This window comes from Suncus etruscus, chromosome 9 (genome assembly GCF_024139225.1).
Source record: "Suncus etruscus isolate mSunEtr1 chromosome 9, mSunEtr1.pri.cur, whole genome shotgun sequence".
Classification (NCBI taxonomy): Eukaryota; Metazoa; Chordata; class Mammalia; order Eulipotyphla; family Soricidae; genus Suncus; species Suncus etruscus.
This window is the reverse complement of record NC_064856.1, coordinates 91993679-92002841: the sequence shown is the minus strand read 5'-3', so window position 1 is coordinate 92002841 and position 9163 is coordinate 91993679. Positions and strand designations below refer to the sequence as shown.

At 35.4% G+C, this 9163-nt stretch overlaps 1 non-coding gene across 1 annotated transcript; it reads left to right on the top strand.

Moving 5' to 3' along the window:
• The first annotated feature begins 345 nt into the window (after positions 1 to 345).
• Positions 346 to 450, top strand: LOC126019842 (U6 spliceosomal RNA). The gene has a single exon (XR_007499461.1). It is a non-coding gene; the product is annotated as a U6 spliceosomal RNA (small nuclear RNA).
• The last annotated feature ends 8713 nt before the right edge of the window (positions 451 to 9163 follow it).

Sequence of the window (9163 nt, the reverse complement as noted above, 5' to 3'; positions counted from 1 at the left end):
TTTCTGAATATATGTTTTTCCTTCAAGTATTAAGTAAATCTGTTAAGAAAACATATTGCCTTTAGCAGAAAACAGACCTGGATTGGTTACTGCACTTGACACCATTCAACTGTGAGTTTGGTTAAATTGTTTTCACTTTGCATTCTTTTTAGTTTCTAAACTGGAAAACCTTAGAGCACTTGCTGCCAAGAACCTTTGTAAAGTCACTGTATGCTGATGCTTACAATAGATTCTGACTAAGACTATATTTTCAGACTACAGTGATACGTGTATGCCAACTAGTTGCATGGTAATGAAAGTAACATAAATTACACTTTAGTTCATAGAGTTGAAAATAAGTGTTTTGTGCTCACTTTAGCAGCACATATACTAAAATTGGAATGATACAGAGAAGATTAGCATGGCCCCTGTGCAAGGATGACACACAAATTCGTGGTGTTCCATATTAAAAAAAAAAAGAAAATAAGTGTTTTTATTTAGCACAAATTCCTGAAGATGGAACACAGAGAGGGTCAATCATGCAGCATATATAGATACGATAGTGTATGTCAGACATATTTAGGTATAAAATGATATTTTGGGACCACACCAAAATATGCTCAGGTGTTTCTTCTGGGTCTGTGCTCTCAGATTATTCCTGACATGCTGGAAAATTCTATTAATTTAATTTATTCCTGACATGCTGGGAAATTTATGTGGTGTTGGAGAAGAACTGAGACAGCAGGTAAACCTCTTAATTCCTTAATGGAATCCTTTGTAGTGATGAATTATTCGAATACCCAGTTTTCTCATTAGTTTTTTTGAAACTCAGAAAGGATTCCCTTCAAACTTGCTGCCCAGTCCTTCACCACCTTAAATCTCTATTGTGATGGAACCTACTCTTCTTTCCGTCCAATTTTCATGGCTGAAACAACTTTGTGCTTAATTTTCAAAGCTTACAGGGAAACCGATTTGGTTTCATTATCTTTTGGTCTTATATAATATAAGCAAGATGAGACATTGACTTTAGTAATTGTAGTTTAGGTGAACAAGCATTAAGAGGATTTTTTAGCTGGATGAATTTCTCTAATATTTTTCACTGTTACGAATATGTTATATCAGCTATTTCAAATTCAAGCTCTCAATTATTAATTTTGTGCAGAAATGTATTTATTTATTTATTTTAGAGCTAGACTTCAATGTGAAGACATTCATTTATTTTAAAATTGTGCATTATAAATTCTTGTTGTAGTTAACTTCAATAACAAGTTGATTAAGTAACTACAGTTATTTAGGTTAAAACCTATGAATTTATAATGTTTATTTTCTTTTCTATGTATCTTGATTTTTTTCTTTTTTTTTGTTTTGTTTTGTTTTGTTTTTGTTTTTGGGCCACACCCTGTGACGCTCAGGGGTTACTCCTGGCTATGCGCTCAGAAGTTGCTCCTGGCTTCTTGGGGGACCATATGGGACGCCGGGGGATCGAACCGCAGTCCGTCCTAGGCTAGCGCAGGCAAGGCAGGCACCTTACCTCCAGCGCCACCGCCCGGCCCCTATCTTGATTTTTTTCAAGCTAACAATCAACTATAGAAATGAATCAGCTTTAATAAAGTATTATAAGACTGACATGGGCATATGCTATATGAATTAGGCTCTTTTATGAAAAAATATTTAAGATAGGATAAGTACAATCACTGTGTATTTAGTCTAAAATTTTTATATTCTCTAAGCTTCTCCTCTTAAACTATCTCAAAAATTCACATCCAGGTTATAAAAATATAGAATAATAAGCATAAGTGAGATCTGAAGTCTAAGAAGGATTGTACCTATAAGAATGACCTCTTAGGGGCCGGGTGGTGGCGCTGGAGGTAAGGTGCCTGCCTTGCCTGCGCTAACCTAGGACGGACCGCGGTTCGATCCCCCGGCGTCCCATATGGTCCCCCAAGAAGCCAGGAGCAACTTCTGAGCGCATAGCCAGGAGTAACCCCTGAGCGTCACAGGGTGTGGCCCAAAACCAAAAAAAAAAAAAAAAAAAAAAAAAAAAAAAAAAAAAAGAATGACCTCTTTCAGAGAGACTAAAACCAACCAGAGTTTTTCAATCTGCAAAGAAAATGAACTTCTGGAAATAAAATTGCGTGCTCCAGTCTAACAACACAAGACCCCAGACCTTTTAACTGCACACAAATCATAGTAGGAGGGACTAGAGCGAGATAGCACAGTGATAGGGCATTTACCTTGCACATGACTAACCTGGGATGGACTTGGGTTCTATCCCTGGCATCCCATATGGTCCCCAAGCCTGCCAGGAGTGATTTCTGAGAAGAGTTAGGAGTAACCCCTAAGCACCGCCAGATGTGGTTAAAAAAATCAAAAAAAAATTCACAATAGGAATAAGTCTCATATTACAAAATTTATAAGATACTACAAAATTTATAAGATACTAGAGGAAAGATGTGATAGAGAAAAGGTTGGAAGAGAAGTGACTTTGATCATTGGTGTAGGATTAGGATTTTGGTGGTGAGTTGTGTTGAATGAGACATATATACATACACATATACAGGTATAAATCTGTACTATTAAAATTTGAGTAGTATTATATACCAATAACATTTTAATAACATGAAGTCCCAAATAAATATTAGCAAATTTTAAAACAAAAAGATTGAGAATAAGTTATGGATAAACATTTAACATGAATAGGTTCTAAGAGTCCTTCGAATCTAGAAAACAAAATTTAATATAATTGACTATAACCATGGAGCTAATGTTTTATCATTTTTTACAATTCCATTATATTTCTGCTGCCACTAATTTTTTTTCTGACAAAAATAAATGGGTAGAAATTTGCTTTATTACATTATTGCTTCTCTTATTTTTTGGGGGAGGGGACAACACCAAGTGACACTCAGGGGTTACTTCTGACTATGTGCTTAGAAATTGCTCCTGGCTAGGGGGACCATATGGGATGTCAGGGGATCAAACCATGATTCATCCTATCCTGAGTCAGCAGCATGCCAGGCAAACACCCTACTGCTGCGCTGTTGCTCTGGTTCCATTTTTTATGAAATTATTTTTTATGTAGCCTTATTTTTTTTACTGAGATAACATAAGTTTGTATGACAGTATGTAGTTACAGTGCAGGTTTACAATGTTAAATGTCTTCAAGATGTATGCTACTCAAAGCACAACTCCCACCAAAGTAAAAATATCTTTTTTCTTTTTTTTTAATATATTTTTTCAATGCTACAATTGTTTTTATTTATTCCAGTTTTGTAATTTGGATATGGATAATACAGGTTATATAATATTATCTACATTTGCTTTATGAAAGGTCAAATTTATGTGTTACACATCTGAAATAATTAAAAACCCCTAACATACTAAACTTATCTTACCTTATTATCAAGAAATTCAATGGAAAAAAATTAAAGGCTCAAAAACATATATATTCCAAAACTGGATTAAATACCAATTATTTTCCTTTTTTATTACTTTTATAGTGTCAAACATTCAGAACTATTTTAAGTGTTTTTTTTTACATTAATGCAATAGATATAATAGATTTCCAGCTTCTGTTTTCTACACAGAAGTTTTCAAAGCATTCTAATAATAAATCCTGTGAAAGGTTTTGACCATAATGGCTTTTCAAAGCTTCCGCACAAAGAAACTCAGTTAAGACCAGGCCATAAATAAGACCTCAGCACCGAAGCAGGGGGAAGGCCCTGTATATCTAAACCCATTAAATGAATCATTTATTTTGCTACTCATCTGTCATGTTTTGAAGGTCACATAACAATGCTTATTTCTTACAGCCCATCAGCAAGCTGTAGAATCAGAGGCTGAACCAAGTACTTGAGATGGGTAATTGTATTTCCAGGACCAATACCTGCAGTTAAGTTCACTGGGTAAAATCAAATCTCATGGCCTAGAAGGGCACAGCATGCCTTCCAGAACAAGAAAAGCATTTCTCCACACCCCATTCAACCTCTGAATAGTTATGTCATATTGAGCTACCTTTTTTATTGGAATGCGATAATTTTATTTCTCTTACCAATCACATGCCAAGGAGATTATTTTTTGCCATTGAAGTGGCCTAATAGTGAGGAAATGATGAATCTGTGAAGCAGGTAGATCATAGTTTGAAATTCTTTTTTTTTGGGGGGGGGAGAAGGGGGTTTGGTCATACCCTGCAGTGCTCAATGGTTACTTCTAGATCTGCACTCAGAAATCACTCCTGGCAGGCTCAGGAGAGCATATAGCATGACTGCCGGGAATGGAACTGGTTGGCAGGGTTGGCTGTGGGCAATGCAAAAGCATTACTGCTATTCTATAGCTCCCGCCCCTTGGTTTGAACTTCTGCCTCCTCTCATATTGTCTATTAGTTAAACAAATCATTCACTCTCTTTTTTACCTCTCTTTTATTAAGTTCAGACTCATGGTATTCAGCTCACTAGGTTGGATGATAATGGGTTGACTTAGCACATATATTGTGATTTCTCTAGTGACTATTTGACTCAGTGTATGTCAATAGTCATCATCCCCCAGTTTTGGTATTTGTTTTCTTCTGGCCCCCAGCCTTTCTTTATTCAATCCTTTCCTCTTAGTTTTATTAAAAAGTGCAGTAATGTGTAAAACAAAATAATTCATCCCCAAGGTTCTATGAAAAAGTTGGGAGTCCCTATTTAAAAGATAAGAAAAAAAGAAAAGAAAAGAAGGGTGTGTGTGTGACAGGTTTTTTTTTGTTTGTTTGTTTTTTGCTTTTTGGTTTTTGGTTTTTGGGTCGTGCCTGGTGGCACTCAGGGGTTACTTCTGCCTCTGTGCTCAGAAATAGCACCTGGTAGGGTTGGGATGCCGGGAATCGAACTACCTTCAGACCTTCAGTCCTGAGTCAGCCACATGCAAGGCAAATGCCTTACTGCTATGCTATCTCTCCAGCCCCTGTTTGGTATTTTTTAACAGATGGAGTCACTAATGGTTACAGTTGTCCCCAGAAAGCCTCCAGCATTCTGCTAAGATTGCTCTTCATATTGTTATATGCTCTATTTATTATTCAATGTGTTTATTAAACTTTAATTTATGAAATTATAACTTACAAACCAAAGAGCATACAAATTTTGCATGAATAGCTTGATGGATTTTTTTTTAACATACACATCTACCCATGTAACAAGTTTGATGAAGACATAGACAATTCCCAAGACCTAGTGGGGTTCCATTTAAGTGCATTACACTAAGTACTAGGAATATCATTTATAGCTCAGAATCTAAAATAAGATATGGAGCAGTTTGCTCAAAAGCATTAAAAATTTCAAGATAGAAAATGAGGAATATTACATTAGGCAAAAGGGTTGGAGAGATAACTCAAAGGGTTGGAGTATATGCCTTTCATGCTCTACGTTCTGAATTAGATCTCCAGCAACATTACTCCACCTTCATCATTCCTTTTTGTAATCTGTAGCCCTCATGGCTCCCTGCACCACCAGCAGTGCAGAGCTAAGCAGCCCCACATTTCTGGGCCAACCAATTAAATATAAGCTCACATGGTCAGTCTGAATATTACCAGGGGTTGCCCCAGGCTTCAGTGATTCACTGCTGAGGTCATAATAAATTCATAAATTAGGTACAACATCTAAGTGATGATACCTTAGAGACATTTATTCTCCAGATGCTCCTAGTTAAACATACCCTACATCAGTTTAGCAATTTTTCTTTTATTTTATTTCTGAACATTACTTATAACTTTATATATATGTATTTTGTCTATCCTTATTTCTTTTTCTTCTTTAAAATTGTATTGCATGCTATGAAATTTATCAATGTGTTGCATGTTTCAATAGTTTTACATTTTCTTGTTTAAATATATATCATTGTATTGCATTTATCTAGTCTCATTTTGCTGGAGGCTTAGATTGTTTTCAGTTTGGAACTGTTATATCTTAAGCTGCTTATATATGTCTTTGGGGTGGACATATGTACACATCACTCTTAAACATATACCGGGGATGATTCTAATTCTGAGTTGTGAGTAAAACCCTCTCATAGGAACTTTATGCAAAATGATTGCTCCTCTGGGAAATGCAAATTAAAACCACAACAAAATTTCACAGAATATCCACCAGAATGTGTAAACTTAAAGAGGTTGAGAAATCCCTATTTATATGAGGAGAAATGGTAAGAGTCATAAAGATATGTTTAATGTAGTATAAATCAGTTCACCTATGTTAGAAAATTTTGAGTTTGTGTCTGATTTGAAATATTCATCTAATTTAAGACCTAGAGAACCTACTCTTAGATTGATCTATTTTCTACCTTCTAAAGTCATTTAAAGTAATCAAATCATGCAGCATAAAAATAAAATTTGATCTGGTTCTTGTTTTATTAAAACACTATGTTATTAAACACATCAAAGTTATTAGTCATAAATAGGTCAGTCATTACTTCTGCTATTTTATCCACTTACAGGAAAGGGTGTAGAACAAGATAAATGAGTTAGGAAAAGGTGTGCTTTCAGAACTATCTTTTATTTATCTTTATTATAGCTTGTTAGTGGAAGAAAACAGAAATAAACATGGGGCCTTAGTGTTTTGTGAAAGTAAATATTGATGGTCCTCCAATGCATCTCTTGTAGAGATGGCCTGTAGAATGTATTTAGAAACAACACCCATCTCAACTGTGAGACTTAAGTATTACTAGACTCAGTGATGCCTACTTTTTAATTTATTGGTTTGTAAACAATGGTGTATAGAATATTTCCTGGCAATTCGAGGACATGTCAAAAAGCTAATAACCTGTCACAAGTACATTGAGATTCTTATTCATCTCTTATAGACTAAGAAGTATGATTTATGATTTTAATAAGTGTTTCAAGTGATTAAGTGGTCAGTATTTTTCTCTTGATATGAAATCATAATAATCACTTTTTTGTATATTTTATTAATAATTTTTATTTTGACCAAAGTGGATCACAAATCATCCACAGTAGTATTTTAGGTACATAGTGACATTGAATTAGGGGCATTCCCACCACCAATGTTGTCCTCCCTCCATCCCTGTTCCCAGCATGCATCCCATATCTCTCCTCCTTTGCCCCCTGGGCTGTTAGTATAAGTGGTTCCTTCTGTCTAGCTTCTTGTAGATACAGTTTCAATTCTGTTGTAGTTCGGTTTGGATTTGATGTTTAGGTCTGATCATTTATTATTTCTACTCAAAGTTCATACGATTGTTTGGCCTTGGTACCCTCATTATTTACCCCTCAATTTGTGAGGCAGAACAAGATGGTTCAAGTTATATGGTTCTGTTTGAAGGTAAGAAAAAGAAAAGAAAAGAAAAAGAAAAAAGGGGGGGGCCAAAAATCCAAACAAGCAAAACTGGGAGACTATAAAAATCAGTTTAAGAAAAGAAAGGGAAAAAGGAAAGAAAATTATTATTACATTATTATTATATATACATTATATATTATATAATAGTTATTATTATATAAATAATAATTATTATTGAAATAATACAAAAAATCAACCCCCCAACAAAATCAAAACAAAACAAAAACCAACCAACCAACAAACAAAATACCCTGAAAAGCACCACAGCAATAAAGACAACAACCAAACACTAACCAGGGTCCCGAAATAAAGATGAATCAAAGCATAGGGGAAAAAAGGCAAAGAAAAGAAAACAAAAACAAAAAATAAGCAACAACAATTACAAAAAAAATAATTTGTGCCTTTTTTTTTTTGCATAGGCACAGTAAAAATTGGGGAGTTTAGAAAGGGAATTCTCCTGGATTAAGGGATACAGGATTTCTCCACCCTTCAAGTAAACTGTCATGGGTATTACTACAGGCTCTGTCCGTGCTCTTTTACTGTCCCCTAGGTCCTTTTGTGATGTCTGGAAGTTTTCCGCTCTGTTGTGAATGATAAAATCAGTCCTCTGTAGGTACTGATCTTAGTATTTGCGCATGTCATAGGATGAACCTAGGATGGAGTCTTTCTTTACAGTTCTGTGGCCAATTTTGACCAAGGTAGAACTGAAGCTTTTGCTGAAGTTCTAAACTAGGGTTCTAAACTCTGCCTTCAACATTCTTCCCAAAAGATTGCATTATTTTATAATCTCTGTGAAAATCAAGAATCAACTGGTATCATCAATCTCCAGACATAAGTATAGTCAATGATGACCTTGACCATCTCTTTTCACCAGACCTATCTGTTAGATGGATTCTTCATGAGTAATAAGTGCCTAATCTCTAAAATACCTTTGCATGTACTTTTAGATGCTTTAGATCTGGTTAGCCTCTGTGACTGAGACACTAATTAACTTTTACTCTGGCATAGTCTCTTTGTGAGGCTGATTATACTTAGTTTGAAAGCAAGAAACAAATACTTATAATAGTAAGATAATTTGTCAAATTATATTCTAATACATATTTGTGGGGGGCATACTATCTACTTCATACTTTTATATACCCTTATATCCTGGAGGAGGTGAATATAGGGTTCCTAAGGAAAAAAAAGTGATGTGTGTAAAAGTTTTTGAATATATATATTTTTTTGCTCTTTGGGCCACACCCAGTGAGTTCAGGAGTTACTCCTGGCTAAGTGCTCAGAAATTATTCCTGGCTCTGGGGACCATATGGATCACTGGGGATGAACCAAGGCCTGTCCTGAATTAGCCAGGTGCAAGGCAAACATCCCTCCCACTGTGCTATTGTTCCGGCCCCTTGAATATATTTTTATTGCCTTTGGGCGGGGAGGATTTCTATCTTCCAGTGCACAGATGTTCTAGGAATATTCCCTGTCTAACAGGGAAAGGTAATTCAGTGAGGGCATAAAGATATGATAATGTTCAGGCCTTCTCTGCCAGGAAGTACCAGCCCTTACTGATGTTATTTGAGGACTTCCATGGACTTTTCTAGAAATGTTTGTGAGACCAGATGTCCCACGTCAAAACTGGATTGGAGTACATACAGGATGTCACATGTGCTGTAATCCTTATACTATGTCCTCATCCCTTTTCCCCCTATATTTCAGATTATTTTTTGTATTCTTTGCCCTTTGCTGAAACATTATTTACATCACAAAAAGTCATTTTCTTAAATCATGGCTTTGTGTATAATGCTATAAACATGTGATTTGGGATTTCTGAGACTCCAAAATAAGCCTTTACGCTCCACTGTAGAAAAGATCGTTTC